The sequence below is a fragment of the Rhodnius prolixus genome, unplaced genomic scaffold (assembly GCF_049639745.1).
Source record: "Rhodnius prolixus isolate KJV_2025 unplaced genomic scaffold, Rpr scaffold_1, whole genome shotgun sequence".
In the NCBI taxonomy this organism is placed as follows: Eukaryota; Metazoa; Arthropoda; class Insecta; order Hemiptera; family Reduviidae; genus Rhodnius; species Rhodnius prolixus.
Window position 1 is genome coordinate 67150054 of NW_027411581.1, and position 20003 is coordinate 67170056.

The window sequence follows — 20003 nt, forward strand, 5'->3', positions numbered from 1 at the left end:
TAAATATGACTACGAAAGAAAATTTGTAAGAACTTCTAAAAACACTAAGAGGAAGCGCGATTATTCACCAGATTTTTTTTTTACTTAGAAGTACGAGGGTCGTTTGAAAAGTCCGTGCAAAGTCAGAGAGATAGCACACTGGCGCGTATCGAGGTTATGTTTAGTTAGTAGCATCTCTTGGAAGAACACACACCAAGTTTCAGCCAGATCGGTCTATTTCTTTGTGTTTGGCATTCGTTTGAATCGAGGAAGTCGAGTGATTTTCAAAAAATGGACGAAAAAGAATTTCGTGTGTTGATTAAACACTACTTTATGAAAGGCAAAACGCCTCAGGAGACTAAAGAGAAGCTTGATAAACATTATGGTGACTCTGCACCTTCGATTAGAACAGTTTATAAGTGGTTTCAAAATTTTCGGAGTGGCCATATGGGCACAAGTGACGCTGAACGTTCTGGACGCCCTGTTGCGGTTACTACTCCAGAAATCATTGATAAAATCCATGATATGGTGATGGATGACAGAAGAGTGAAGGTGCGTAAGATTGCTAGTGCTGTGGGCATCTCGAATGAACGGGTACATAATATTTTGCATCAACATTTGGACATGACAAAGCTATCCGCAAGATGGGTGCCGCGATTGCTCACGCTTGACCAAAAACGAAATCGTGTGAAGTGTTGCAAGGACGGTTTGCAGCTGTTCCAGAAGAATCCGCAGGACCTTAAGCGTCGTTTCGTCACTGTGGATGAAACATGGATACATCACTACACTCCTGAGACCAAAGAACAATCTAAACAATGGGTTACCAAGGGGGAATCTGCGCCAAAAAAGGCGAAGACCGTTCCTTCGGCCGGAAAGATTATGGCGACTGTCTTTTGGGATTCGCAAGGAATAATCCTCGTCGACTATCTGGAAAAGGGTAAAACTATTACAGATCAGAGTTGGGCAAAAATTTAATCAATTAAAAAACAATTGAATTAAACCGAAATTTAATTTTAATCATCATTAAAATTAAAAAATTTAATCGGCCAAAATTAGTTGATTAAAATTAAATTCACTTTTAAATTAATCGGAATTTAATCAATTAAAACTTTTAATCATAACTAAAAATTAAGATTAAAATTAAATAATCAGAATTTTAATTGATTGAATTAAATTCCAAATTTAGTTTTAATCACTTTGGACGATTAAATTTTTTAATTTAATCAAAATTTGAGAGATTAAATTTTCAAAACCAAACATTGCCAATGGTTAAACCAGAATCGGACCAATGCATCTTTATTCCGTCTAGCTGGTGCCTCTTCTCTATCAATATTATCACTTTTCCCAAACTTGGCACCTTCATTCTACCAGTCTGGTAATTCATCTATACCATGTTAGTGACTCTCAAGACTTATATAGGACCACCTTGAACTCACATTTAACCATGTTTACCACTCACTAGACTTAGATAGAACCACCTTACACTCACATTTAACTATCTTAACCACTCACTAGACTTAGATAGGACCACCTTACACTCACATTTCACCATGTTTACCACTCACTAGACTTTATATCTTCTAAATTTATAGATCTGTGCACAAAATAACTATAGTTTTTAATTGAGAAAAACAAAGTGTATAAGAGATAAAAATTCCATACCAATACGTGGTTCACAGTGGGAGATATACAACAGCCATAATTTTACAGAATTTCATGACCCAAAAAATTTTCAACCCTTTATATCTTCTACATTTATAGATCTGTGCACAAAATAACTATAGCTTGTAATTGAGAAAAACAAAGTGTACAAGAGAACAAAATTCCATAACAATACGTGGTTCACAGTGGGAGATATAGAACGGCCATAATTTTACAGAATTTCATGACCCAAAAAATTTTCAACCCTTTATATCTTCTACATTTATAGATCTGTGCACAAAATAACTATAGCTTGTAATTGAGAAAAACAAAGTGCATAAGAGAACAAAATTCCATAACAATACGTGGTTCACAGTGGGAGATATAGAACGGCCATAATTTTACAGAATTTCATGACCCAAAAAATTTTCAACCCTTTATATCTTCTACATTTATAGATCTGTGCACAAAATAACTATAGCTTGTAATTGAGAAAAACAAAGTGTATAAGAGATAAAAATTCCATACCAATACGTGGTTCACAGTGGGAGATATAGAACAGCCATAATTTTACAGAATTTCATGACCCAAAAAATTTTCAACCCTTTATATCTTCTACATTTATAGATCTGTGCACAAAATAACTATAGCTTGTAATTGAGAAAAACAAAGTGCATAAGAGAACAAAATTCCATAACAATACGTGGTTCACAGTGGGAGATATAGAACGGCCATAATTTTACAGAATTTCATGACCCAAAAAATTTTCAACCCTTTATATCTTCTACATTTATAGATCTGTGCACAAAATAACTATAGCTTGTAATTGAGAAAAACAAAGTGCATAAGAGAACAAAATTCCATAACAATACGTGGTTCACAGTGGGAGATATAGAACGGCCATAATTTTACAGAATTTCATGACCCAAAAAATTTTCAACCCTTTATATCTTCTACATTTATAGATCTGTGCACAAAATAACTATAGCTTGTAATTGAGAAAAACAAAGTGTATAAGAGATAAAAATTCCATACCAATACGTGGTTCACAGTGGGAGATATAGAACAGCCATAATTTTACAGAATTTCATGACCCAAAAAATTTTCGACCCTTTATATCTTCTACATTTATAGATCTGGGCACAAAATAACTATAGCTTGTAATTGATAAAAACAAAGTGTATAAGAGATAAAAATTCCATAACAATACGTGGTTCACAGTGGGAGATATAGAACGGCCATAATTTTACAGAATTTCATGACCCAAAAAATTTTCATCCCTTTATATCTTCTACATTTATAGATCTGTGCACAAAATAACTATAGCTTGTAATTGAGAAAAACAAAGTGTACAAGAGAACAAAATTCCATAACAATACGTGGTTCACAGTGGGAGATATAGAACGGCCATAATTTTACAGAATTTCATGACCCAAAAAATTTTCAACCCTTTATATCTTCTGCATTTATAGATCTGTGCACAAAATAACTATAGTTTTTAATTGAGAAAAACAAAGTGTATAAGAGATAAAAATTCCATACCAATACGAGGTTCACAGTGGGAGATATAGAACACCCATAATTTTACAGAATTTCATGACCCAAAAAATTTTCAACCCTTTATATCTTCTACATTTATAGATCTGTGCACAAAATAACTATAGTTTTTAATTGAGAAAAACAAAGTGTATAAGAGATAAAAATTCCATACCAATACGTGGTTCACAGTGGGAGATATAGAACAGCCATAATTTTACAGAATTTCATGACCCAAAAAATTTTCAACCCTTTATATCTTCTACATTTATAGATCTGGGCACAAAATAACTATAGCTTGTAATTGAGAAAAACAAAGTGTACAAGAGAACAAAATTCCATAACATTACGTGGTTCACAGTGGGAGATATAGAACAGCCATAATTTTACAGAATTTCATGACCCAAAAAATTTTCAACCCTTTATACCTTCTACATTTATAGATCTGTGCACAAAATAACTTTAGCATGTAATTGAGAAAAACAAAGTGTACAAGAGAACAAAATTCCATAACAATAAGTGGTTCACAGTGGGAGATATAGAGCAGCTATAATTTTACAGAATTTCATGACCCAAAAAATGTTAAACACTTTATATCTTCTACATTTATACATCTGTGCACAAAATAACTATAGTTTATAATTGAGAAAAACAAAGTGTACAAGAGAACAAAATTCCATAACATTACGTGGTTCACAGTGGGAGATATAGAACGGCTATAATTTTACAGAATTTCATGACCCAAAAAATTTTCAACTCTTTATATCTTCTACATTTATAGATCTGGGCACAACATAACTATAGTTTATAATTGAGAAAAACAAAGTGTACAAGAGAACAAAATTCCATACCAATTCGTGGTTCGCAGTGGGAGATATAGAACGGCTATAATTTTACCGTATTTTTTATGACCCAAAAAATTTTCAACCCTTTATATCTTCTACATTTATAGATCTGTGCACAAAATAACTATAGCTTGTAATTGAGAAAAACAAAGTGTACGAGAGAACAAAATTCCATAACATTACATGGTTCACAGAGGGAGATATAGAACGGCCATAATTTTACAGAATTTCATGACCCAAAAAATTTTCAACCCTTTATATCTTCTACATTTATAGATCTGTGCACAAAATAACTATAGCTTGTAATTAAGAAAAACAAAGTGTACAAGATAACAAAATTCCATAACAATACGTGGTTCACAGTGGGAGATATAGAGCGGCTATAATTTTACAGAATTTCATGACCCAAAAAATGTTCAACCCTTTATATCTTCTACATTTATAGATCTGTGCACAAAATAACTATAGTTTATAATTGAGAAAAACAAAGTGTACAAGAGAACAAAATTCCATAACAATACGTGGTTCACAGTGGGAGATATAGAACGGCCATAATTTTACAGAATTTCATGACACAAAAAATTTTCAACCCTTTATATCTTCTACATTTATAGATCTGTGCACAAAATAACTTTAGCATGTAATTGAGAAAAACAAAGTGTACAAGAGAACAAAATTCCATAACAATAAGTGGTTCACAGTGGGAGATATAGAGCAGCTATAATTTTACAGAATTTCATGACCCAAAAAATGTTAAACACTTTATATCTTCTACATTTATACATCTGTGCACAAAATAACTATAGTTTATAATTGAGAAAAACAAAGTGTACAAGAGAACAAAATTCCATAACATTACGTGGTTCACAGTGGGAGATATAGAACGGCTATAATTTTACAGAATTTCATGACCCAAAAAATTTTCAACTCTTTATATCTTCTACATTTATAGATCTGGGCACAACATAACTATAGTTTATAATTGAGAAAAACAAAGTGTACAAGAGAACAAAATTCCATACCAATTCGTGGTTCGCAGTGGGAGATATAGAACGGCTATAATTTTACCGTATTTTTTATGACCCAAAAAATTTTCAACCCTTTATATCTTCTACATTTATAGATCTGTGCACAAAATAACTATAGCTTGTAATTGAGAAAAACAAAGTGTACGAGAGAACAAAATTCCATAACATTACATGGTTCACAGAGGGAGATATAGAACGGCCATAATTTTACAGAATTTCATGACCCAAAAAATTTTCAACCCTTTATATCTTCTACATTTATAGATCTGTGCACAAAATAACTATAGCTTGTAATTAAGAAAAACAAAGTGTACAAGATAACAAAATTCCATAACAATACGTGGTTCACAGTGGGAGATATAGAGCGGCTATAATTTTACAGAATTTCATGACCCAAAAAATGTTCAACCCTTTATATCTTCTACATTTATAGATCTGTGCACAAAATAACTATAGTTTATAATTGAGAAAAACAAAGTGTACAAGAGAACAAAATTCCATAACAATACGTGGTTCACAGTGGGAGATATAGAACGGCCATAATTTTACAGAATTTCATGACACAAAAAATTTTCAACCCTTTATATCTTCTACATTTATAGATCTGTGCACAAAATAACTATAGCTTGTAATTGAGAAAAACAAAGTGTACAAGAGAACAAAATTCCATAAGAATACGTGGTTCACAGTGGGAGATATAGAGCGGCCATAATTTTACAGAATTTCATGACCCAAAAAATTTTCAACCCTTTATATCTTCTACATCTATAGATCTGTGCACAAAATAACTATAGTTTATAATTGAGAAAAACAAAGTGTACAAGAGAACAAAATTCCATAACATTACGCGGTTCACAGTGGGAGATATAGAACGGCCATAATTTTACAGAATTTCATGACCCAAAAAATTTTCAACTCTTTATATCTTCTACATTTATAGATCTGGGCACAACATAACTATAGTTTATAATTGAGAAAAACAAAGTGTACAAGAGAACAAAATTCCATACCAATTCGTGGTTCGCAGTGGGAGATATAGAACGGCTATAATTTTACCGAATTTCATGACCCAAAAAATTTTCAACCCTTTATATCTTCTACATTTATAGATTTGGGCACAAAATAACTATAGCTTGTAATTGATTAAAACAAAGTGTATAAGAGATAAAAAATCCATAACAATACGTGGTTCACAGTGGGAGATATAGAACAGCCATAATTTTACCGAATTTCATGACCCAAAAAATTTTCAACCCTTTATATCTTCTACATTTATAGATTTGGGCACAAAATAACTATAGCTTGTAATTGATAAAAACAAAGTGTATAAGAGATAAAAAATCCATAACAATACGTGGTTCACAGTGGGAGATATAGAACAGCCATAATTTTACAGAATTTCATGACCCAAAAAATTTTCAACCCTTTATATCTTCTACATTTATAGATCTGGGCACAAAATAACTATAGCTTGTAATTGAGAAAAACCAAATGTACAAGAGAACAAAATTCCATAACAATACGTGGTTCACAGTGGGAGATATAGAACGGCCATAATTTTACAGAATTTCATGACCCAAAAAATTTTCAACCCTTTATATCTTCTACATTTATAGATCTGTGCACAAAATAACTATAGCTTCTAATTGAGAAAAACAAAGTGTACAAGAGAACAAAATTCCATAACAATACGTGGTTCACAGTGGGAGATATAGAGCGGCCATAATTTTACAGAATTTCGTGACCCAAAAAATTTTCAACCCTTTATATCTTCTACATTTATAGATCTGTGCACAAAATAACTATAGTTTATAATTGAGAAAAACAAAGTGTACAAGAGAACAAAATTCCATAACATTACGTGGTTCACAGTGGGAGATATAGAACGGCCATAATTTTACAGAATTTCAGGACCCAAAAAATTTTCAACCCTTTATATCTTCTACATTTATAGATCTGGGCACAAAATAACTATAGCTTGTAATTGAGAAAAACAAAGTGTACAAGAGAACAAAATTCCATAACAATACGTGGTTCACAGTGGGAGATATAGAACGGCCATAATTTTACAGAATTTCATGACCCAAAAAATTTTCAACCCTTTATATCTTCTACATTTATAGATCTGGGCACAAAATAACTATAGCTTGTAATTGATAAAAACAAAGTGTATAAGAGATAAAAATTCCATAACAATACGTGGTTCACAGTGGGAGATATAGAACGGCCATAATTTTACAGAATTTCATGACCCAAAAAATTTTCATCCCTTTATATCTTCTACATTTATAGATCTGTGCACAAAATAACTATAGCTTGTAATTGAGAAAAACAAAGTGTACAAGAGATAAAAAATCCATAACAATACGTGGTTCACAGTGGGAGATATAGAACAGCCATAATTTTACAGAATTTCATGACCCAAAAAATTTTCAACCCTTTATATCTTCTACATTTATAGATCTGGGCACAAAATAACTATAGCTTGTAATTGAGAAAAACCAAGTGTACAAGAGAACAAAATTCCATAACAATACGTGGTTCACAGTGGGAGATATAGAACGGCCATAATTTTACAGAATTTCATGACCCAAAAAATTTTCAACCCTTTATATCTTCTACATTTATAGATCTGTGCACAAAATAACTATAGCTTGTAATTGAGAAAAACAAAGTGTACAAGAGAACAAAATTCCATAACAATACGTGGTTCACAGTGGGAGATATAGAGCGGCCATAATTTTACAGAATTTCGTGACCCAAAAAATTTTCAACCCTTTATATCTTCTACATTTATAGATCTGTGCACAAAATAACTATAGTTTATAATTGAGAAAAACAAAGTGTACAAGAGAACAAAATTCCATAACATTACGTGGTTCACAGCGGGAGATATAGAACGGCCATAATTTTACAGAATTTCATGACCCAAAAAATTTTCAACCCTTTATATCTTCTACATTTATAGATCTGGGCACAAAATAACTATAGCTTGTAATTGAGAAAAACAAAGTGTACAAGAGAACAAAATTCCATAACAATACGTGGTTCACAGTGGGAGATATAGAACGGCCATAATTTTACAGAATTTCATGACCCAAAAAATTTTCAACCCTTTATATCTTCTACATTTATAGATCTGTGCACAAAATAACTATAGCTTGTAATTGAGAAAAACAAAGTGTACAAGAGAACAAAATTCCATAACAATACGTGGTTCACAGTGGGAGATATAGAGCGGCCATAATTTTACAGAATTTCGTGACCCAAAAAATTTTCAACCCTTTATATCTTCTACATTTATAGATCTGTGCACAAAATAACTATAGTTTATAATTGAGAAAAACAAAGTGTACAAGAGAACAAAATTCCATAACATTACGTGGTTCACAGTGGGAGATATAGAACGGCCATAATTTTACAGAATTTCATGACCCAAAAAATTTTCAACTCTTTATATCTTCTACATTTATAGATCTGGGCACAACATAACTATAGTTTATAATTGAGAAAAACAAAGTGTACAAGAGAACAAAATTCCATACCAATTCGTGGTTCGCAGTGGGAGATATAGAACGGCTATAATTTTACCGTATTTTTTATGACCCAAAAAATTTTCAACCCTTTATATCTTCTACATTTATAGATCTGTGCACAAAATAACTATAGCTTGTAATTGAGAAAAACAAAGTGTACAAGAGAACAAAATTCCATAACAATACGTGGTTCACAGTGGGAGATATAGAACGGCCATAATTTTACAGAATTTCATGACCCAAAAAATTTTCAACCCTTTATATCTTCTACATTTATAGATCTGTGCACAAAATAACTATAGTTTTTAATTGAGAAAAACAAAGTGTATAAGAGATAAAAATTCCATACCAATACGTGGTTCACAGTGGGAGATATAGAACAGCCATAATTTTACAGAATTTCATGACCCAAAAAATTTTCAACCCTTTATATCTTCTACATTTATAGATCTGTGCACAAAATAACTATAGCTTGTAATTGAGAAAAACGAAGTGTACAAGAGAACAAAATTCCATAACAATACGTGGTTCACAGTGGGAGATATAGAGCGGCCATAATTTTACAGAATTTCGTGACCTAAAAAATTTTCAACCCTTTATATCTTCTACATTTATAGATCTGTGCACAAAATAACTATAGTTTATAATTGAGAAAAACAAAGTGTACAAGAGAACAAAATTCCATAACATTACGTGGTTCACAGTGGGAGATATAGAACGGCCATAATTTTACAGAATTTCATGACCCAAAAAATTTTCAACTCTTTATATCTTCTACATTTATAGATCTGGGCACAAAATAACTATAGTTTTTAATTGAGAAAAACAAAGTGTACAAGAGAACAAAATTCCATACCAATTCGTGGTTCGCATTGGGAGATATAGAACAGCCATAATTTTACAGAATTTCATGACCCAAAAAATTTTCAACTCTTTATATCTTCTACATTTATAGATCTGGGCACAACATAACTATAGTTTATAATTGAGAAAAACAAAGTGTACAAGAGAACAAAATTCCATAACAATACGTGGTTCACAGTGGGAGATATAGAACGGCCATAAATTTACAGAATTTCATGACCCAAAAAATTTTTAACTCTTTATATCTTCTACATTTATAGATCTGGGCACAAAATAACTATAGTTTTTAATTGAGAAAAACAAAGTGTACAAGAGAACAAAATTCCATACCAATTCGTGGTTCGCATTGGGAGATATAGAACAGCCATAATTTTATAGAATTTCATGACCCAAAAAATTTTCAACTCTTTATATCTTCTACATTTATAGATCTGGGCACAACATAACTATAGTTTATAATTGAGAAAAACAAAGTGTACAAGAGAACAAAATTCCATACCAATTCGTGGTTCGCAGTGGGAGATATAGAACGGCTATAATTTTACCGAATTTCATGACCCAAAAAATTTTCAACCCTTTATATCTTCTACATTTATAGATTTGGGCACAAAATAACTATAGCTTGTAATTGATAAAAACAAAGTGCATAAGAGAACAAAATTCCATAACAATACGTGGTTCACAGTGGGAGATATAGAACGGCCATAATTTTACAGAATTTCATGACCCAAAAAATTTTCAACCCTTTATATCTTCTACATTTATAGATCTGTGCACAAAATAACTATAGCTTGTAATTGAGAAAAACAAAGTGTATAAGAGATAAAAATTCCATACCAATACGTGGTTCACAGTGGGAGATATAGAACAGCCATAATTTTACAGAATTTCATGACCCAAAAAATTTTCAACCCTTTATATCTTCTACATTTATAGATCTGTGCACAAAATAACTATAGCTTGTAATTGAGAAAAACAAAGTGCATAAGAGAACAAAATTCCATAACAATACGTGGTTCACAGTGGGAGATATAGAACGGCCATAATTTTACAGAATTTCATGACCCAAAAAATTTTCAACCCTTTATATCTTCTACATTTATAGATCTGTGCACAAAATAACTATAGCTTGTAATTGAGAAAAACAAAGTGCATAAGAGAACAAAATTCCATAACAATACGTGGTTCACAGTGGGAGATATAGAACGGCCATAATTTTACAGAATTTCATGACCCAAAAAATTTTCAACCCTTTATATCTTCTACATTTATAGATCTGTGCACAAAATAACTATAGCTTGTAATTGAGAAAAACAAAGTGTATAAGAGATAAAAATTCCATACCAATACGTGGTTCACAGTGGGAGATATAGAACAGCCATAATTTTACAGAATTTCATGACCCAAAAAATTTTCGACCCTTTATATCTTCTACATTTATAGATCTGGGCACAAAATAACTATAGCTTGTAATTGATAAAAACAAAGTGTATAAGAGATAAAAATTCCATAACAATACGTGGTTCACAGTGGGAGATATAGAACGGCCATAATTTTACAGAATTTCATGACCCAAAAAATTTTCATCCCTTTATATCTTCTACATTTATAGATCTGTGCACAAAATAACTATAGCTTGTAATTGAGAAAAACAAAGTGTACAAGAGAACAAAATTCCATAACAATACGTGGTTCACAGTGGGAGATATAGAACGGCCATAATTTTACAGAATTTCATGACCCAAAAAATTTTCAACCCTTTATATCTTCTGCATTTATAGATCTGTGCACAAAATAACTATAGTTTTTAATTGAGAAAAACAAAGTGTATAAGAGATAAAAATTCCATACCAATACGAGGTTCACAGTGGGAGATATAGAACACCCATAATTTTACAGAATTTCATGACCCAAAAAATTTTCAACCCTTTATATCTTCTACATTTATAGATCTGTGCACAAAATAACTATAGTTTTTAATTGAGAAAAACAAAGTGTATAAGAGATAAAAATTCCATACCAATACGTGGTTCACAGTGGGAGATATAGAACAGCCATAATTTTACAGAATTTCATGACCCAAAAAATTTTCAACCCTTTATATCTTCTACATTTATAGATCTGGGCACAAAATAACTATAGCTTGTAATTGAGAAAAACAAAGTGTACAAGAGAACAAAATTCCATAACATTACGTGGTTCACAGTGGGAGATATAGAACAGCCATAATTTTACAGAATTTCATGACCCAAAAAATTTTCAACCCTTTATACCTTCTACATTTATAGATCTGTGCACAAAATAACTTTAGCATGTAATTGAGAAAAACAAAGTGTACAAGAGAACAAAATTCCATAACAATAAGTGGTTCACAGTGGGAGATATAGAGCAGCTATAATTTTACAGAATTTCATGACCCAAAAAATGTTAAACACTTTATATCTTCTACATTTATACATCTGTGCACAAAATAACTATAGTTTATAATTGAGAAAAACAAAGTGTACAAGAGAACAAAATTCCATAACATTACGTGGTTCACAGTGGGAGATATAGAACGGCTATAATTTTACAGAATTTCATGACCCAAAAAATTTTCAACTCTTTATATCTTCTACATTTATAGATCTGGGCACAACATAACTATAGTTTATAATTGAGAAAAACAAAGTGTACAAGAGAACAAAATTCCATACCAATTCGTGGTTCGCAGTGGGAGATATAGAACGGCTATAATTTTACCGTATTTTTTATGACCCAAAAAATTTTCAACCCTTTATATCTTCTACATTTATAGATCTGTGCACAAAATAACTATAGCTTGTAATTGAGAAAAACAAAGTGTACGAGAGAACAAAATTCCATAACATTACATGGTTCACAGAGGGAGATATAGAACGGCCATAATTTTACAGAATTTCATGACCCAAAAAATTTTCAACCCTTTATATCTTCTACATTTATAGATCTGTGCACAAAATAACTATAGCTTGTAATTAAGAAAAACAAAGTGTACAAGATAACAAAATTCCATAACAATACGTGGTTCACAGTGGGAGATATAGAGCGGCTATAATTTTACAGAATTTCATGACCCAAAAAATGTTCAACCCTTTATATCTTCTACATTTATAGATCTGTGCACAAAATAACTATAGTTTATAATTGAGAAAAACAAAGTGTACAAGAGAACAAAATTCCATAACAATACGTGGTTCACAGTGGGAGATATAGAACGGCCATAATTTTACAGAATTTCATGACACAAAAAATTTTCAACCCTTTATATCTTCTACATTTATAGATCTGTGCACAAAATAACTTTAGCATGTAATTGAGAAAAACAAAGTGTACAAGAGAACAAAATTCCATAACAATAAGTGGTTCACAGTGGGAGATATAGAGCAGCTATAATTTTACAGAATTTCATGACCCAAAAAATGTTAAACACTTTATATCTTCTACATTTATACATCTGTGCACAAAATAACTATAGTTTATAATTGAGAAAAACAAAGTGTACAAGAGAACAAAATTCCATAACATTACGTGGTTCACAGTGGGAGATATAGAACGGCTATAATTTTACAGAATTTCATGACCCAAAAAATTTTCAACTCTTTATATCTTCTACATTTATAGATCTGGGCACAACATAACTATAGTTTATAATTGAGAAAAACAAAGTGTACAAGAGAACAAAATTCCATACCAATTCGTGGTTCGCAGTGGGAGATATAGAACGGCTATAATTTTACCGTATTTTTTATGACCCAAAAAATTTTCAACCCTTTATATCTTCTACATTTATAGATCTGTGCACAAAATAACTATAGCTTGTAATTGAGAAAAACAAAGTGTACGAGAGAACAAAATTCCATAACATTACATGGTTCACAGAGGGAGATATAGAACGGCCATAATTTTACAGAATTTCATGACCCAAAAAATTTTCAACCCTTTATATCTTCTACATTTATAGATCTGTGCACAAAATAACTATAGCTTGTAATTAAGAAAAACAAAGTGTACAAGATAACAAAATTCCATAACAATACGTGGTTCACAGTGGGAGATATAGAGCGGCTATAATTTTACAGAATTTCATGACCCAAAAAATGTTCAACCCTTTATATCTTCTACATTTATAGATCTGTGCACAAAATAACTATAGTTTATAATTGAGAAAAACAAAGTGTACAAGAGAACAAAATTCCATAACAATACGTGGTTCACAGTGGGAGATATAGAACGGCCATAATTTTACAGAATTTCATGACACAAAAAATTTTCAACCCTTTATATCTTCTACATTTATAGATCTGTGCACAAAATAACTATAGCTTGTAATTGAGAAAAACAAAGTGTACAAGAGAACAAAATTCCATAAGAATACGTGGTTCACAGTGGGAGATATAGAGCGGCCATAATTTTACAGAATTTCATGACCCAAAAAATTTTCAACCCTTTATATCTTCTACATCTATAGATCTGTGCACAAAATAACTATAGTTTATAATTGAGAAAAACAAAGTGTACAAGAGAACAAAATTCCATAACATTACGCGGTTCACAGTGGGAGATATAGAACGGCCATAATTTTACAGAATTTCATGACCCAAAAAATTTTCAACTCTTTATATCTTCTACATTTATAGATCTGGGCACAACATAACTATAGTTTATAATTGAGAAAAACAAAGTGTACAAGAGAACAAAATTCCATACCAATTCGTGGTTCGCAGTGGGAGATATAGAACGGCTATAATTTTACCGAATTTCATGACCCAAAAAATTTTCAACCCTTTATATCTTCTACATTTATAGATTTGGGCACAAAATAACTATAGCTTGTAATTGATTAAAACAAAGTGTATAAGAGATAAAAAATCCATAACAATACGTGGTTCACAGTGGGAGATATAGAACAGCCATAATTTTACCGAATTTCATGACCCAAAAAATTTTCAACCCTTTATATCTTCTACATTTATAGATTTGGGCACAAAATAACTATAGCTTGTAATTGATAAAAACAAAGTGTATAAGAGATAAAAAATCCATAACAATACGTGGTTCACAGTGGGAGATATAGAACAGCCATAATTTTACAGAATTTCATGACCCAAAAAATTTTCAACCCTTTATATCTTCTACATTTATAGATCTGGGCACAAAATAACTATAGCTTGTAATTGAGAAAAACCAAATGTACAAGAGAACAAAATTCCATAACAATACGTGGTTCACAGTGGGAGATATAGAACGGCCATAATTTTACAGAATTTCATGACCCAAAAAATTTTCAACCCTTTATATCTTCTACATTTATAGATCTGTGCACAAAATAACTATAGCTTCTAATTGAGAAAAACAAAGTGTACAAGAGAACAAAATTCCATAACAATACGTGGTTCACAGTGGGAGATATAGAGCGGCCATAATTTTACAGAATTTCGTGACCCAAAAAATTTTCAACCCTTTATATCTTCTACATTTATAGATCTGTGCACAAAATAACTATAGTTTATAATTGAGAAAAACAAAGTGTACAAGAGAACAAAATTCCATAACATTACGTGGTTCACAGTGGGAGATATAGAACGGCCATAATTTTACAGAATTTCAGGACCCAAAAAATTTTCAACCCTTTATATCTTCTACATTTATAGATCTGGGCACAAAATAACTATAGCTTGTAATTGAGAAAAACAAAGTGTACAAGAGAACAAAATTCCATAACAATACGTGGTTCACAGTGGGAGATATAGAACGGCCATAATTTTACAGAATTTCATGACCCAAAAAATTTTCAACCCTTTATATCTTCTACATTTATAGATCTGGGCACAAAATAACTATAGCTTGTAATTGATAAAAACAAAGTGTATAAGAGATAAAAATTCCATAACAATACGTGGTTCACAGTGGGAGATATAGAACGGCCATAATTTTACAGAATTTCATGACCCAAAAAATTTTCATCCCTTTATATCTTCTACATTTATAGATCTGTGCACAAAATAACTATAGCTTGTAATTGAGAAAAACAAAGTGTACAAGAGATAAAAAATCCATAACAATACGTGGTTCACAGTGGGAGATATAGAACAGCCATAATTTTACAGAATTTCATGACCCAAAAAATTTTCAACCCTTTATATCTTCTACATTTATAGATCTGGGCACAAAATAACTATAGCTTGTAATTGAGAAAAACCAAGTGTACAAGAGAACAAAATTCCATAACAATACGTGGTTCACAGTGGGAGATATAGAACGGCCATAATTTTACAGAATTTCATGACCCAAAAAATTTTCAACCCTTTATATCTTCTACATTTATAGATCTGTGCACAAAATAACTATAGCTTGTAATTGAGAAAAACAAAGTGTACAAGAGAACAAAATTCCATAACAATACGTGGTTCACAGTGGGAGATATAGAGCGGCCATAATTTTACAGAATTTCGTGACCCAAAAAATTTTCAACCCTTTATATCTTCTACATTTATAGATCTGTGCACAAAATAACTATAGTTTATAATTGAGAAAAACAAAGTGTACAAGAGAACAAAATTCCATAACATTACGTGGTTCACAGCGGGAGATATAGAACGGCCATAATTTTACAGAATTTCATGACCCAAAAAATTTTCAACCCTTTATATCTTCTACATTTATAGATCTGGGCACAAAATAACTATAGCTTGTAATTGAGAAAAACAAAGTGTACAAGAGAACAAAATTCCATAACAATACGTGGTTCACAGTGGGAGATATAGAACGGCCATAATTTTACAGAATTTCATGACCCAAAAAATTTTCAACCCTTTATATCTTCTACATTTATAGATCTGTGCACAAAATAACTATAGCTTGTAATTGAGAAAAACAAAGTGTACAAGAGAACAAAATTCCATAACAATACGTGGTTCACAGTGGGAGATATAGAGCGGCCATAATTTTACAGAATTTCGTGACCCAAAAAATTTTCAACCCTTTATATCTTCTACATTTATAGATCTGTGCACAAAATAACTATAGTTTATAATTGAGAAAAACAAAGTGTACAAGAGAACAAAATTCCATAACATTACGTGGTTCACAGTGGGAGATATAGAACGGCCATAATTTTACAGAATTTCATGACCCAAAAAATTTTCAACTCTTTATATCTTCTACATTTATAGATCTGGGCACAACATAACTATAGTTTATAATTGAGAAAAACAAAGTGTACAAGAGAACAAAATTCCATACCAATTCGTGGTTCGCAGTGGGAGATATAGAACGGCTATAATTTTACCGTATTTTTTATGACCCAAAAAATTTTCAACCCTTTATATCTTCTACATTTATAGATCTGTGCACAAAATAACTATAGCTTGTAATTGAGAAAAACAAAGTGTACAAGAGAACAAAATTCCATAACAATACGTGGTTCACAGTGGGAGATATAGAACGGCCATAATTTTACAGAATTTCATGACCCAAAAAATTTTCAACCCTTTATATCTTCTACATTTATAGATCTGTGCACAAAATAACTATAGTTTTTAATTGAGAAAAACAAAGTGTATAAGAGATAAAAATTCCATACCAATACGTGGTTCACAGTGGGAGATATAGAACAGCCATAATTTTACAGAATTTCATGACCCAAAAAATTTTCAACCCTTTATATCTTCTACATTTATAGATCTGTGCACAAAATAACTATAGCTTGTAATTGAGAAAAACGAAGTGTACAAGAGAACAAAATTCCATAACAATACGTGGTTCACAGTGGGAGATATAGAGCGGCCATAATTTTACAGAATTTCGTGACCTAAAAAATTTTCAACCCTTTATATCTTCTACATTTATAGATCTGTGCACAAAATAACTATAGTTTATAATTGAGAAAAACAAAGTGTACAAGAGAACAAAATTCCATAACATTACGTGGTTCACAGTGGGAGATATAGAACGGCCATAATTTTACAGAATTTCATGACCCAAAAAATTTTCAACTCTTTATATCTTCTACATTTATAGATCTGGGCACAAAATAACTATAGTTTTTAATTGAGAAAAACAAAGTGTACAAGAGAACAAAATTCCATACCAATTCGTGGTTCGCATTGGGAGATATAGAACAGCCATAATTTTACAGAATTTCATGACCCAAAAAATTTTCAACTCTTTATATCTTCTACATTTATAGATCTGGGCACAACATAACTATAGTTTATAATTGAGAAAAACAAAGTGTACAAGAGAACAAAATTCCATAACAATACGTGGTTCACAGTGGGAGATATAGAACGGCCATAAATTTACAGAATTTCATGACCCAAAAAATTTTTAACTCTTTATATCTTCTACATTTATAGATCTGGGCACAAAATAACTATAGTTTTTAATTGAGAAAAACAAAGTGTACAAGAGAACAAAATTCCATACCAATTCGTGGTTCGCATTGGGAGATATAGAACAGCCATAATTTTATAGAATTTCATGACCCAAAAAATTTTCAACTCTTTATATCTTCTACATTTATAGATCTGGGCACAACATAACTATAGTTTATAATTGAGAAAAACAAAGTGTACAAGAGAACAAAATTCCATACCAATTCGTGGTTCGCAGTGGGAGATATAGAACGGCTATAATTTTACCGAATTTCATGACCCAAAAAATTTTCAACCCTTTATATCTTCTACATTTATAGATTTGGGCACAAAATAACTATAGCTTGTAATTGATAAAAACAAAGTGTATAAGAGATAAAAAATCCATAACAATACGTGGTTCACAGTGGGAGATATAGAACGGCCATAATTTTACAGAATTTCATGACCCAAAAAATTTTCAACCCTTTATATCTTCTACATTTATAGATCTGTGCACAAAATAACTATAGCTTGTAATTGAGAAAAACAAAGTGTACAAGAGAACAAAATTCCATAACAATACGTGGTTCACAGTGGGAGATATAGAGCGGCCATAATTTTACAGAATTTCGTGACCCAAAAAATTTTCAACCCTTTATATCTTCTACATTTATAGATCTGTGCACAAAATAACTATAGTTTATAATTGAGAAAAACAAAGTGTACAAGAGAACAAAATTCCATAACATTACGTGGTTCACAGTGGGAGATATAGAACGGCCATAATTTTACAGAATTTCATGACCCAAAAAATTTTCAACCCTTTATATCTTCTACATTTATAGATCTGGGCACAAAATAACTATAGCTTGTAATTGAGAAAAACAAAGTGTACAAGAGAACAAAATTCCATAACAATACGTGGTTCACAGTGGGAGATATAGAACGGCCATAATTTTACAGAATTTCATGACCCAAAAAATTTTCAACCCTTTATATCTTCTACATTTATAGATCTGTGCACAAAATAACTATAGCTTGTAATTGAGAAAAACAAAGTGTACAAGAGAACAAAATTCCATAACAATACGTGGTTCACAGTGGGAGATATAGAGCGGCCATAATTTTACAGAATTTCGTGACCCAAAAAATTTTCAACCCTTTATATCTTCTACATTTATAGATCTGTGCACAAAATAACTATAGTTTATAATTGAGAAAAACAAAGTGTACAAGAGAACAAAATTCCATAACATTACGTGGTTCACAGTGGGAGATATAGAACGGCCATAATTTTACAGAATTTCATGACCCAAAAAATTTTCAACTCTTTATATCTTCTACATTTATAGATCTGGGCACAACATAACTATAGTTTATAATTGAGAAAAACAAAGTGTACAAGAGAACAAAATTCCATACCAATTCGTGGTTCGCAGTGGGAGATATAGAACGGCTATAATTTTACCGTATTTTTTATGACCCAAAAAATTTTCAACCCTTTATATCTTCTACATTTATAGATCTGTGCACAAAATAACTATAGCTTGTAATTGAGAAAAACAAAGTGTACAAGAGAACAAAATTCCATAACAATACGTGGTTCACAGTGGGAGATATAGAACGGCCATAATTTTACAGAATTTCATGACCCAAAAAATTTTCAACCCTTTATATCTTCTACATTTATAGATCTGTGCACAAAATAACTATAGTTTTTAATTGAGAAAAACAAAGTGTATAAGAGATAAAAATTCCATACCAATACGTGGTTCACAGTGGGAGATATAGAACAGCCATAATTTTACAGAATTTCATGACCCAAAAAATTTTCAACCCTTTATATCTTCTACATTTATAGATCTGTGCACAAAATAACTATAGCTTGTAATTGAGAAAAACAAAGTGTACAAGAGAACAAAATTCCATAACAATACGTGGTTCACAGTGGGAGATATAGAGCGGCCATAATTTTACAGAATTTCGTGACCTAAAAAATTTTCAACCCTTTATATCTTCTACATTTATAGATCTGTGCACAAAATAACTGTAGTTTATAATTGAGAAAAACAAAGTGTACAAGAGAACAAAATTCCATAACATTACGTGGTTCACAGTGGGAGATATAGAACGGCCATAATTTTACAGAATTTCATGACCCAAAAAATTTTCAACTCTTTATATCTTCTACATTTA

The 20003-nt window shown here is 31.3% G+C and overlaps 1 protein-coding gene across 10 annotated transcripts in view; it reads right to left on the bottom strand.

The window, feature by feature from the left end:
- Positions 1–20003, bottom strand: part of LOC141446245 (uncharacterized) — a 55046-nt gene that overhangs the window by 11819 nt on the left and 23224 nt on the right. The gene's annotated exons all lie outside the window — the stretch shown is intronic.